We start from the raw sequence: 13,251 nt of genomic DNA on the forward strand, positions 1-13,251 counted from the left end.
AGGGTGTCCACTATCACCATTGTTATTCATATCGCTTCTGGAATTCTCCTGAATAATATAAGGTTAGCAGAAGGAATTAAAGGAATACCAGTCAGAAGGAAAGAATATAAAGTAAAAGCCTTGGTATTACTTGGTAATAACCATTGAAAAACCAATAACAAGGCCTAAGGAAATACTAGAAAAAAATTGAATAGTTTAGACAAGTAAATAAAAATAAAAAGTTTGTTAAAAATTTGGACAAAAAGATGGTGGACCAGTTGCAACAACAAACGGAAACAGGGGTGGTAAAGAAAGTGAAATACCTAAGAATATTATTAACCTCCCAAAATATATACATTGATATCAAGACAACCACAATCAGGTATGGAATAAGATTAAGAGGGATTTGGAAGTGTGGGGAAGGATGAAATTGTCACTTTGGGGAAGGATATCAGTTATAAAAATGAATGTGCTATCAAAAATGTTATTTTTCTTTCAGTCAATTGATGGAGTACCCAGAATTAGCTAAGATGACCGGGAGAATCCGAGAACAGCGGGACCAAAAATTCCTGAAGGACTGTAATAAATTTGTGAATTATTTGAAGGACAAGGGTATTCAGTTGACGATATGACAACACTCACAACGGTTGAATGGATTGCTTATAGACGTAGACTTTGTTTGGATAAACAGAATGACATGTGGAATAAGTTCATAGAGAATATAGTAGATATAGAGAATGTAGTAGATTTCTAATAACCATATGTACAGTACGAGAATATCTAATATTATGGTATTATTTGAACTTTCTCTCTTCTCTATCTTTTCTCACTTTATTTTCTATAACTGAAATTATTTCAGTCAGGAAGTTCCAACCAGCATTCTTCTCCTTCCACCTTCAGAGGTATTAATCTTCTGAATCCCAGGGGATGGGAATTACAGGTGGGAAGGGAGCTTTTGCCCTCAGGCCCTGCTGGTGAGTTTCTCCTGGGCTGGTCACTCTGTGAACAGGATGCTGGAAAAGAGGGGCCCTCCTGCGTTGGGGACTGGCATAAAAACTAGGTTGGTTGTTCTCAGAAGACCACTATCTATGTTCATTATCTGCATGAGGGGAGTTGCCCACCACCTGCAAGGTCAAAGAAATGAAGCCATTTGACCTGCACAGTTTTCCTGGAAATGGGAAGGTCTGAAACTGAATTTCAGAGGAGATTCTGTGGACTGTGGCTTGCTCAGTTTCCATCTGGATTGTGCCTGTTTCAGGACGGAATGTGAAAGATTCTCTCTAAGGATTGCCTTCACAAAGGCTCTGGTGCATGTTTATGGACAATGTGCCTATTTGCAACCATTCTGATGTAATTGGCCAGTACTAAGCCATTCTACTTGAAGTCTGGAATGTCATGTGGATTTATAGCTCTTCTTCGTGCTTTGGTTTCCTATGCTCTGAATGTGGTTGTTTGTGTGAACTCTGCAGAGAGGCCAGTTTGGAGAAATGATATTGGACCCAAGTAGTCAGTGAATTATGAGCAGAATACCACAATTCCTTAATATCCTACAGATCTGGAAGGGCTCTTTCTATGTTCCTACACGCTGAAAGGAAACACACAAAGATACAGTCTCACAGAAAAGTGGAAGTACAGACCTCTCAATTTCTCCAGGACTCGTCTCCGTGTTTTTCTGCTTCAACGGAGATGAGGTCAGACTGGTGTATCAGAGTCTCTCCTAACTGGAATAAATAAAACAGAAGTGTTATTGATGTCCTAAGTGATTGTCAAAAATATTCATCTTTAGAAGCAGAGCTAACAAAGTATCTACTGGCCCATGAAAGGCTAATAAAGAAAGGATGGGCTTTGTTTTTTGTGGGCACCAGTCCGATGATGTAGGCAAGAAAGCTCAAAAATAATTACAGGATTCCTATAAACTATAATCCCACCAATTTGCTATGTTTCACAGTTTGTAGGATTGACAAATTGACACACAATAAAAAAAATTCCTTCCAGTAGCACCTTAGAAACCAACAAATTTTGTTATTGGTATGAGCTTTCATGTGCATGTACACTTCTTCAGATACACTGTGTGAATGTACATGAAAGCTCATACCAAGAACAAACTTAGTTGGTCTCTAAGGTGCTACTGGAAGCATTTTTTAAATTTTATTTCAACTATGGCAGCCCAACACGGCTACCTACCTGTATCTAGAATTTGACACACCTTATTTGTAATACAAGTGGTACCTTGGTTTGCAAACAGTCTGGTTTGCATATGTTTTGGATTATAAACACGTCAAACCTGGAAGTGCGTGTCCCGGTTTTCAAACTTTTTTTGGATTGCAACCATTATTTTTTTTGGATTACTAACAAAAAAAAATTTTGGAGGCCCCATTGGCGAAAATGCACCTTGTGTTACAACCTGTTTTGGTTTACAAATGGAGCTCTGGAACGGATTATGGTTGTAAACCAAGGTACCACTGTACTGGCAATCCTTGTCCTGCAATCCAGTCAGATGGGAGGCATATAATGAATTATTATTATTATTATTATTATTATTCATGTACCTACATGTAAACCCTCCAGCAATGGGCATTGTCTATCACGATCTTGGGTCCTTTACCCTTGAAGCCCACCAGACTGAGAAAGTGCATTCACCCATTATCTTTTGATGCTGATGGATTGCATTGCAACTTGTGATTTTTGGACTGGTGTTCAACAGCATCAATGATCAGTCGTGCAGTGGAAAGTGAACATTGGTACTGACCGTGATAGGTTCCTTCTCTGCATTGAGGATGGGGGTCCTTTGTGGGGTGTCAACACCCTCCTCTCCCCTGGTAGGAAGTCAAACTTTCGAGATGGGGAAGACGACCCTCTCGCCAGCTCAATTTGTGCTTAAGCAGGTAACTCTATAGCAAGTAATAAACAAAAGAACAGGAATAAAAAGGAAGACAAATTCTTAGGATAAAGGAACTCAGTGGTCCCACAGTGGGGCATATTTCTCTGGAGAACTTCCTAAAGGTCCTTGTAAGGTAGTCCAGGTAAAGAAGAGAAGAAAACCCAGGTAAGGGTGGAAATGAAAGAGAAGGAGGAGGAGGGGAAGGAGAGACAGGAGGATTCTGGACATTTGGGTGGGGGAGTCCCAACCCCCAGGGCAATCCTTGGTTCTATGAATCTGATGGTCTCCCCCTCCACAGAGAGTGAAAAGGCCCCTGAAGAGAAGAGAAGAAAGAAGAGACAAAGGAGGAGAAAGGGAAGAAGAAAGGAAGATCCTTTCCGAAACGGCGTTCCTGACTTTTCTCTTCTGCCCTCCCTGGAGCTCTCATGCAGCTGACCTGGCCAGGGGGTTGCTCTGCCCACCAAGTCTGCCCTCTTGAAATTTGGACCTCCTGCCAGCACAGAGGTGGGCTAGGACCACCCACACGGGACCCCCCCCTCCTGCAATAAACCGGAAGCCTGAGCGAGGGGGGAAGTTTCTTGTAACTTAAGGGAGGGGGTTCCTCCCAGGATCTTCTTGCCTTTTCTCTCAAGTGGCTGGACTTGGGAGAAAGAAGTGACCTGTCTCCGGAGCCGCCAGCGTCTAGCCAGAGCATATGGGGGGAGGGGGGAGAATCCGCTTCCTGGCAATAAGTGGGTGGGGAAATGGGAACCCCCCTTTTCAGGGATTCCTTCCTGTCCCTCTCCCCGAGGCAGATTTCTTGGCAAGGCAGGGAAAAGCCAGGGCCGCCCCTCCGGAGATTCCCCTCCAACATCCAAGATGGAGACATCTCTTCCAAAAGGCCGCTAGTCTCTCCCTCTGTCTCGCCCCCCCAGAGCATATGGGGAGATATGGAGGGGTCTTTGCCCTTTCCTCCCCCCTCCCCATTTCACCCCCCTCCCATTCCTGCATCTTTACCCCTTTGTCCTCTCTTCTGCCCCTCCGCCTCCCTTGCTCGCTCTTCCGATGTCTTGTCCTGCAACAGAAAGAGCAGGGCGGGAGGAGTTAGTCCAGCGACGCCCCCCCCCCTTTCTCAAGCCCCTCCCGAGGCTCCTTTTTCCCGCCTGCCAGGAAAAGTCCGGCCCATAGAGCTACGGGGCAGAGCAGCCCCTGCCGGTGGTCGGATGGGAACCGGCACTGAGGATTTTCCCGGAAGTTGCATGGGAGACCTCTCTATCTCTCTCCTCTCTATGATAGAAGGGGGGGCAGTTCTTCCCTGTTCAGTTTTTCCTATACTGGAGCCTCTGGGATCCTGCATCTCAGCCCGCAAGGCCCCTTTTCTGCGGTTAGACCAAGCCTGCAGGGCGGTTCTTTGGCCACTGCTTCCCTGCCTCTGGTCTACAGAGAGCAGCAAACTTTTCCCGTTTTCAGTCCTCAGCAAAAATCCATCAGTCTCCATATACTGATGGTTTTTTGCTGAGGACTGAAACTGGGAAAAGGGTGGGTGGAGTTTGGGAATCCAAAGGGTATATAAATATAGTTTGTTTTGTTTTTACTTTGTTTTGCTATTGGCATGGAAATTGGGAAAGACGCGGAAGGGAAATTTTGGTCGACTTTAGGAAAAATGTTTAAAATGTTTAAGAAAAAAATAATGAGGTATAAATATTGATGTGTAAATTTGGTTAAGTTAAAATTGATCTTTTTTTTTTTAAATGGCTAAATTAAATGAAATTAAGGTTTGCAAATATAAATTGAGGAAATGGAAGAAAGAAGAAAAATAAAATAATAATATGCTAGAATAAATTAAATGAAGTTAAAATGGAGAAGTAAATTAAGGATTTGCTGAGCCAATAATTTAAATTGGAATACAAGAAGGGGAGGTGTGAGGAGGTCTGAGAAACAAGTTAAAAGAAAATAAGTATCTGAACTTTCAGGTGTTTTTAATTGTTTTTATTTTTAAGTTTTGGATTTTTGTATTTTTGTTTGCTTATTTTTGTCTTTGTTGTTATATGTGTTGTTCTTTTTTGAAAATGCTAATAAATATTCATTTAAAAAAAAATAGAGAGAGCAGCAAACTCTGCACATGCTCAGAGAATACTGTATGAACTCCCGCCACACTGTTACAGTACCCAAGGGGCTAGATGACCCTTGGGGGTCCCTTGCAACTCTGCATCTCTATGATTAACCACTAGTCAATAATGCAGAGCGGCAAACTCTGCACATGCCCAGAGAATACTGTATGAACTCCCACCACACCGTTACCAGTTTTAGTTTGCCACTAAACGAACCACGAGTCAATAATGCAGGGCTCTTTTGCCCCACGTGGATCATGAACCCGCAACCCTGAAAGGAAGAGCCTCATGCTGTACCCACTGAGCTCTCCTACCTCTTCCCCCTAAGGGACCTGGGCCCCTAGGAGTTGGCCCCTCTGGGTGCACCTTTCCCACCATGGGAGCCTAGCCGAGCGTTGCCATGTCCAGAATCTGGTGGGATCCCATGGCAGGATCCAGATCCCTCTCAGTGCCTTGCCCACTTTCTCCCTGGGCAGAAATCCCCGAGCGGCGAGGCCACGTAAGGGTTAAGGGGAGAGAGCGCCCGGCTGCCTAGTGCGGCCAGGAAAAGGCCCCTCTCTCCCTCACCGCGCCTCGTCTCCTCTCCTCGTTCCGCTTGTCTTGGGAGGCCTCCGTGGTGGCGAGTCCTTTGGGTGAAGGGGAGGCTCTAGGGCGGCTGGGGTGCAGAGAAGGCTGTTGGGGGGCTGAGAGATGAATGGGAGGGTCCCCTGGGTGGGTGGAAGGGAAACCATGGGACCCAAGGCCTTTGAGGTCCTTGCAACCCCCACAAACCCAGGGGGGGAGAGAGCTCTTTGGGGGGCTCAGAAATGGGTGTCCCTTGAGAAGGGGTGAGGACTCCAAGTGGGGAAAGAGGGTGGGCCCCTGTATTTGGCAGATGCTTTCTTTGTGACCCCTGCATTGCAGAGGGGTTGGACTAGATGACCCTGGGGGTCCCTTCGAGCTCCAAAGTTTTATGGTTCTGGGGGGTAGAGGACAGATTGAATAAGTATCACCAGAAAACATTTAAAAACGGGGCTCCTTGTGTGACCTGAACTGTGGGTTCTCACATATGGGAATGTCCAAAATTCAGCATTCGATTGACGTTGCAGAGAGACTGCGTTGAAAAATAAGCCCAAGGGTACATATTGATATTGCAGTGTATTAGATAAAATGTAAAGAAATATAAAATAATAAGTGTACATTCATTTGTAAAAAAGGAATATACAACAGAATAGACAGGACGTTCAAAGTGTTGGTGTATATATATATATGAATATGATTTTGGAATTGTTTTTTGTCCTTGTGTCCCCCCCCCTTTAAGTATATAAACTTTGTATACGTGCTGAAAATTACAGTATAATAAGTCTTGTGATGTAATATGATAATGTAACATAAGAACTTTAATAAATACATAAAACTGGAAGTTCCAAAAAAAGACGTTTATTATTATAATAAATAAATAAAACTTATGTTCGGGTGGGTGAGGTATTTATTCTTATCATTATTATTGGGCAAAATATTTCTGCATTGCAGGGGGTTGGACTTGATGACCTTCGGGGGGTCCCTTCCAACTCTGTAGTTCTATGATTAACCACCAGTCAATAATGTGGGGGACTCACCCACTTACTGCCCCCTATTAAATTAAAATACAGTGTGCACATCTCACTGTATACAAACTACAAAAATCTATACAATATACCACAGTTTATCTTGTAGTGAGTGAATATCATCTCGGGCAGAAGCTGAACAAACAACAAGGAGAGTTTTATTAATAAAAAGAAGCTTTTGAAAGAAAGTGGGTCAGGAAATGTGTTCTCCTGGATAGAAGTCAACTTATATACTTAAACTTTAAGATGTCTCAGGCTTAAACACAGGATTACAGTCACAGCTTCTCTTAAACTCTTCACTAAAAAAAAGTTGTTATACTGCATTTTCTGTTACTTAGTTATGACAGGTGGTTCAGTTAAATACAGCACAGCTTCCTTCCCCAATCAATACCCTGGTTCATGAGCAAGGGGCACTTTTCCTCAGCCCCACCCTTCTCTCTAACAACTGCTGAGGTAATTCCAAAATGGCGTAACAGACCCAAGGGATCCCCTACCCACGCTTGTGACTGGCTTGGGTGTCCTCTCTCCCTGGAAGAACTGCCCCCTCCTGACTGGAAGAAGACCCAGAAGAGCCTGAATCCCCCAGGATCTGCTTCTCCTGCCTCAAGAGTCAGCCCTCCCAGGACACCAGTTTGTAGACCTTCCCCAGACCCCCAACTGGGTCTCCCTCTCCAGGCTGGGAGAGTCTTTCCTCTCTCAGGGAGGGTGTTCAACTCAAACCAGAACCAGTTCTTCCTCAGGCAAATCCTATCCTCCTCCCCAACTACCACCTCAAAACTATCCCTCTTCATCTTCTCTCATATCAAACACTATCTAACTCTCTCCCTCAGTAACGGCTCCTTTTATTTTCCCTCCAAAAGTGCTGTTGTCCAATCAGAGAGAGGTTCCATCCCTCTGGTGGAATTTCAGGGGGACTGAATGACCAGACTCTGGTCCAGCTCTGCTGTCCGTCACACTTCTGCCTGACAACAGCCAGTACAGATCAGCTGTTGGAAATTTCTGACCCTGATCACAACCACCAGACCTACTAAAGGTCAATACTTCGTAAGGAAAACTTCAGGAACCTGGAATCTCCATGTATCTACATCACCTTTGGTTTCACGATATGGCAGTTCTAAGAGCAGAGGTGGGGAAAGCAGGAGTTTGCCTGTGAGAGGAAGAGTTTTGGGCTCCTTGTGAAAGGGGATTCCAGGAACCAGGAACAACTTCAGACAAGGCCTTTCCTAGGATGGAAAGAGAGTGAGGGAAATCTGACACTCCCTTATTCCTTTTGAAATAGTTTATTCCAGGCTTCAAGATACGGGGTAAGAATTTCCTTCCAAACTACCCCTCAATGGCCCATGGCCAGGGGAAGGAATAACACCTCAAAGAAAAACACAGTCAAGAGATAGGAAAATTCAATGAAATATTGGGAAATATTGGAACAAGAAGGGGATAAATTGAAATTGCAGAGTTTTGAGAAATTAAAAGATAAAGTGCGAGATTGGCTCCATTATTATCAAATAATGGAGGCCTACAAATTGGACAGGAAAATTGGCTTCCAGGTGGAAAAATCAAAATTGGAAACAGAACTGTTAGAACCCAATGCTAAAATATTATCAAGAATGTATAACTTGCTACCTATCTGTAACTGTAACTTGCTGTTGTATAACGGCTACCTATCTGTAACTGTAACTTGCTGTTGAAATGGAATACCCAGGATGAAATGGTTAAATCAGCTAGGATCAAGTGGGCTCAAGATATTGGTCATGACATTATGTTTGCTGACTGGGAACAGTTGTGGCCCACCGGTACGAAATTTACGGCATGTAATGCCCTAAGAGAGAATATTATGAAAATGATTTATAGGTGGTACATGACCCCAGTCAAGCTTGCAAAAATTTACCACTTGAGACTTCCGGGATAGCGCGATCGGGTAATGGCGGATTCCCTCCGAGCTCCGGAGGGAATCGGCTCCGTTGAGGACGGGTCTTGCCGTGCCGGCGACACGGGGACCCTTAAAAACCGCAGGCGCGGAAGCCTGCAGACTTGGTAACTCGGTGGGCACCTTAAGCGCCCTCCCCGACCCGCGAAGAGCCTTTTTAAAGGCTGCGGAGTGGACTGGGAAGTGGCGCGGTGCTGAGAGTTCATCGCTACCTCAACGGAGTGAAGCCGCGAGCCATGACCGAAGAGCGCTGTCTTTCTTCCTGAAATTGGGACTGAAAAAGCAACCCGTGAGTAAAAGGAAATTTCGGCACTAAAAGTTTTTATTTATGAATTTGAGTACGATCGGGGGACGTGTTAAAAAGGAAGTCCACACTCCCCCTCCCCACCAAAAGATTTAAAGCAAAGAGAAGAACACCAGGTCGGAAAGACTCTGGTGTTTAAATTGAGAACTTTCATAAACTGAATTAAGAAGCAATTTGTGCTGGAGTTGAAGAGAGAGGAATTCCAGAGGTTCTCTTTTCTGGCTGACCCCCCCCCCCCCGGACCCGGGCAGCGCCCTGTTGGGAGCCCGAGAAATAGAACAAGGAGTTTGACAGCTGTCAAAAAGAGCTGTCAAACGGTTAGCTGAAACGTGGAACTGTGTTACAATTACTTTTTTGGATCAAGTGTTACATTGAAACTGAACTGATTGAATTGATTGGAAACAAAATAATTTCGAACAACAAAGTAACTGATTGTTGGATGAGAACTATGATGGAAATCCCCCTGGAGGGAACTAAAGACATTGCAATGGCTGCTGAAGGAAAATTACTGGCAGAGATACAAAAAATGTTTTCTCTTGTGGGAACCTTGCAAGAACAGAGTTTAACTATGAGCGAACAGCTGGTGACCTTCAGTCTTAAACTAAGCAACTCTGTTGATGGAACCAAACAAGTGGGAAAAAAATCTGCAGCTGTAGAAGAAGAGATAACTTTAGAATTGGGGGAAGAAGAAGAAGAAAGAGTTCAACAAGAGTGTAAACAGAAACCTGCAACTTTTGGGAACAAAAGAAATAAAGAAGACAACCAAAGGATTACAAATCTGCAAAAAGAGAGAAAGATGGAAGTCCCTGGAACAACCGGAATATTGAGCCAAGAGAGAATGAACAAGTATGATGGGGACTCCTTCTTTGAGCTGGAGTTTGGGAGATTTGTTGACCCTGGACAGAAACTGTCTTTGTTTGATTTGGAAGAAAGAAAGTACGAGGAGCTGGTGACAGAATTTCTTCGAGAAGAGAAGACCAACAAAAAGGACTACAAACAAAACTGGTGGAGAGAGACCAATTGGGGCCTAAGGGCCTCTGACGTGAGAAATCCGGGTTAAAATTGCTGTTTCTCTTTTGAGGACATTTATTTGGGAAGGGGCAAAAACTGGGGTAGGGGGGAGGGGAGTGCAAGGTGGTAAAAATCTGGGATTTAGAACTGAAATATTATGATCTTTGGTTTAATATAAAGAAGGATGAGTTTGTGGGAGAGAAACTAGGCCGACCTTGGAGAATAGATTTAATGTGTAAAATGGGATATGCAAAATTATGATAAGTCAAAATGGGAAAAAGATAAATTTGAAGAAAAGATTTGAACAACATTTAAGAGATTTAATAAATAATTTGCTGAGTTATTTAGTGAAAATGGAAGGTGGGTAGGGGAGTGCGGGGAAGTCACTGAAAGAAGGTTATGAAGGTTTGGTTATGAAATTGGAAATGTTTTGTTTTGTGTCAACTTTGTTTTTTGTGTGTGTTTGTCTGTTAAAAAGTTGAAAATTGAATAAAAAAATTAAAAAAAAATTTTACCACTTGTCTGATAATAAATGTTGGAAATGTAAAGAAAATGAAGGTACATTCTTTCACCTTTGGTGGACGTGCCCAAGGATTAAGGCTTTCTGGGAAATGATATATAATTAATAATAATAATAATAATAATAATTTATTTATACCCCGCCCATCTGGCTGGGCCTCCCCAGCCACTCTGGGCGGCTTCCAAAAGAATATTAAAATACTATGATACATCAAACATTAAAATCATCCCTAAACAGGGCTGCCTTCAGATGTCTTCTAAAAGTCTGGTAGTTGTTGTTCTCTTTGACATCTGGTGGGAGGGCATTCCACAGGGAGGGCGCCACTATCGGGAAGGCCCTCTGCCTGGTTCCCTGTAACTTGGCTTCTCGCAGTGAGGGAACTGCCAGAAGGCCCTCGGAGCTGGACCTCAGTGTCCGGGTAGAACGATGGGGGTGGAGACGCTCCTTCAGGTATACTGGACCGAGGCCGTTTAGGGCTTTAAAGGTCAGCACCAACACTTTGAATTGTGCTCGGAAACGTACTGGAAGCCAATGTAGGTCTTTCAAGACCGGTGTTATATGGTCTCGGCGGCCGCTCCCAGTCACCAGTCTGGCTGCTGCGTTCTGGATTAGTTGTAGTTTCCGGGTCACCTTCAAAGGTAGCCCCACGTAGAGTGCATTGCAGTAGTCCAAGCGGGAGATAACCAGAGCATGCACTACTCTGGCGAGGCAGTCCACAGGCAGATAGGGTCTCAGCCTGCGTACCAGATGGAGCTGGTACACAGCTGCCCTGGACACGGATTTAACCTGTGCCTCCATGGACAGCTGTGAGTCCAAAATGACTCCCAGGCTGCGCACCTGGTCCTTCAGGGGCACAGGTACCCCATTCAGGACCAGGGAGTCCTCCACATCTGCCCGCCTCCTGTCCCCCAGAAACAGTACTTCTGTCTTGTCAGGATTCAATCTCAATTTGTTAGCCGCCATCCATCCTCCAACCGCCTCCAGACACTCACACAGGTCCGTCACCGCCTTCACTGGTTCTGATTTGAAAGAGAGGTAGAGCTGGGTATCATCCGCATACTGATGAACACCCAGCCCAAACCCCCTGATGATCTCTCCCAGCGGCTGCATGTAGATGTTGAAAAGCATGGGGGAGAGGACAGAACCCTGAGGCACCCCACAAGTGAGAGCCCAGGGGTCTGAACACTCATCCCCCACCACCACTTTCTGAACACGGCCCAGGAGGAAGGAGCGGAACCACTGTATGACAGTGCCCCCAGCTCCCAGCCCCTCAAGACGGTCCAGAAGGATGTCATGGTCGATGGTATCAAACGCCGCTGAGAGATCCAGCAGAACTAGGAAACAGCTCTCACCTTTGTCCCTAGCCCGCCGGAGATCATCAACCAGTGCGACCAAGGCAGTTTCAGTCCCATGATGAGGCCTGAATCCTGACTGGAAGGGATCCAAATGGTCCGCTTCTTCCAGGTGTGCCTGGAGTTGTTCAGCAACCACTCGCTCAATCACCTTGCCCAAGAATGGAAATGAAAAAGGTATTTAAATATACCTTTCTGAAGAAACCAGAGGCCTTTCTCCTGGGCATGGTCGGCCAATTGGTGCCAAAGAAGGACAGAACTTTTTTTATGTATGCAACAACAGCAGCAAGAATTCTCATCGCAAAGCATTGGAAGACACAAGATCTACCCACCTTGGAAGAATGGCAGATGAAGGTGATAGATTACATGGGACTGGCAGAAATGACGGGCAGAATCCGAGACCAGGGAAGAGAGACGGCGGAAGAAGATTGGAAGAAATTTAAGGACTATCTTAGGAAACATTGCAAGATTAATGAATGTTAGAATGACGTTGGTTTAGAAATTAAGTGGTTTTCAGCTGAAAGGGTTATGTAAAAAGAAAAGAAAGGTTAGATATTAACTGAAAATTAAGGGAGAGGATTTGCTGAATTAATAAATAGAAATTGAGATATAGAAACGGGAGGTATGAGGAGGTCGGGGAAGTAAGTTTAAGAAAATAAGGGGTTGAAATTATACTTGTTCTTTGTTTTGTTATGTTTTATTGTCTTGTTTTTATGTACCGTATTTTTCGCTCTATAACACGCACCTGACCATAACACGCACATAGTTTTTAGAGGAGGAAAGCAAGAAAAAAAATTCTGAATGAAACAGTGGATGTATCATTTTTGTGCTTCATGCTATGGCCACAGACATGTGATTTGACGGTGAGTTTGGGGTAGCTCAATGCAAAAATCCTGAGAATCCCTGTGGATCCATGCTTTGTAACCACGTTTTTGCACCATTGCAGCCCCAGGCAACAGTGGGTGCGTGATTTTTTTGGTGCAGGCTGTAGCCATGGACATGCTATGTGATCTGATGGTGAATTTGGGGTGACCCAATGCAAAGATCTTGAGAATCCCTGTGGATCCATGCTTTGTAACCACGTTTTTGCACCATTGCAGCCCCAGGCAACAGTGGGTGCGTGATTTTTTTGGTGCAGGCTGTAGCCATGGACATGCTATGTGATCTGATGGTGAATTTGGGGTGACCCAATGCAAAGATCTTGAGAATCCCTGTGGATCCATGCTTTGTAACCACGTTTTTGCACCATTGCAGCCCCAGGCAACAGTGGGTGCGTGATTTTTTTGGTGCAGGCTGTAGCCATGGACATGCTATGTGATCTGATGTTGAATTTGGGGTGACCCAATGCAAAGATCCTGAGGATCCATGCTTTGTAACCACGTTTTTGCACCATTGCAGCCCTGTTTTTGCATCAGATCATTGCTACGTGATCTGATGTTGAATTTGGGGTGACCCAATGCAAAGATCCTGAGGATCCATGTGGATCCGTGTTTTGTAACCACGTTTTTGCACCATTGCAGCCCTGTTTTTGCATCAGATCATTGCTATGTGATCTGATGTTGAATTTGGGGTGACCCAATGCAAAGATCCTGAGGATCCATGTG

The 13,251-nt window shown here is 44.5% G+C and overlaps 2 protein-coding genes across 3 annotated transcripts in view; both read right to left on the reverse strand.

Annotated features, from left to right (window-relative positions):
* The window catches only part of LOC309364874 (uncharacterized protein), a 29,852-nt gene extending 25,745 nt beyond the window's left edge, over positions 1-4,107 (reverse strand). The window contains exon 1 of one of the 2 annotated variants that reach the window (XM_081902842.1): positions 3,857-4,107. The gene's annotated coding sequence lies outside the window, so the exon portion shown is untranslated. Of the gene's footprint in view, positions 1-2,532; positions 2,630-3,856 lie in introns of those variants that run through there. The other variant, XM_081902843.1, reaches the window with a different exon arrangement.
* Positions 1-13,251, reverse strand: part of LOC309364953 (uncharacterized protein) — a 43,838-nt gene that overhangs the window by 3,321 nt on the left and 27,266 nt on the right. Inside the window, exon 2 of the mRNA XM_081903001.1 lies at positions 1,617-1,700. The gene's annotated coding sequence lies outside the window, so the exon portion shown is untranslated. The remainder of the gene's footprint in view (positions 1-1,616; positions 1,701-13,251) is intronic.

This window comes from Podarcis melisellensis, assembly GCF_964234715.1.
Source record: "Podarcis melisellensis genome assembly, chromosome: 2".
NCBI classification, from domain to species: Eukaryota; Metazoa; Chordata; class Lepidosauria; order Squamata; family Lacertidae; genus Podarcis; species Podarcis melisellensis.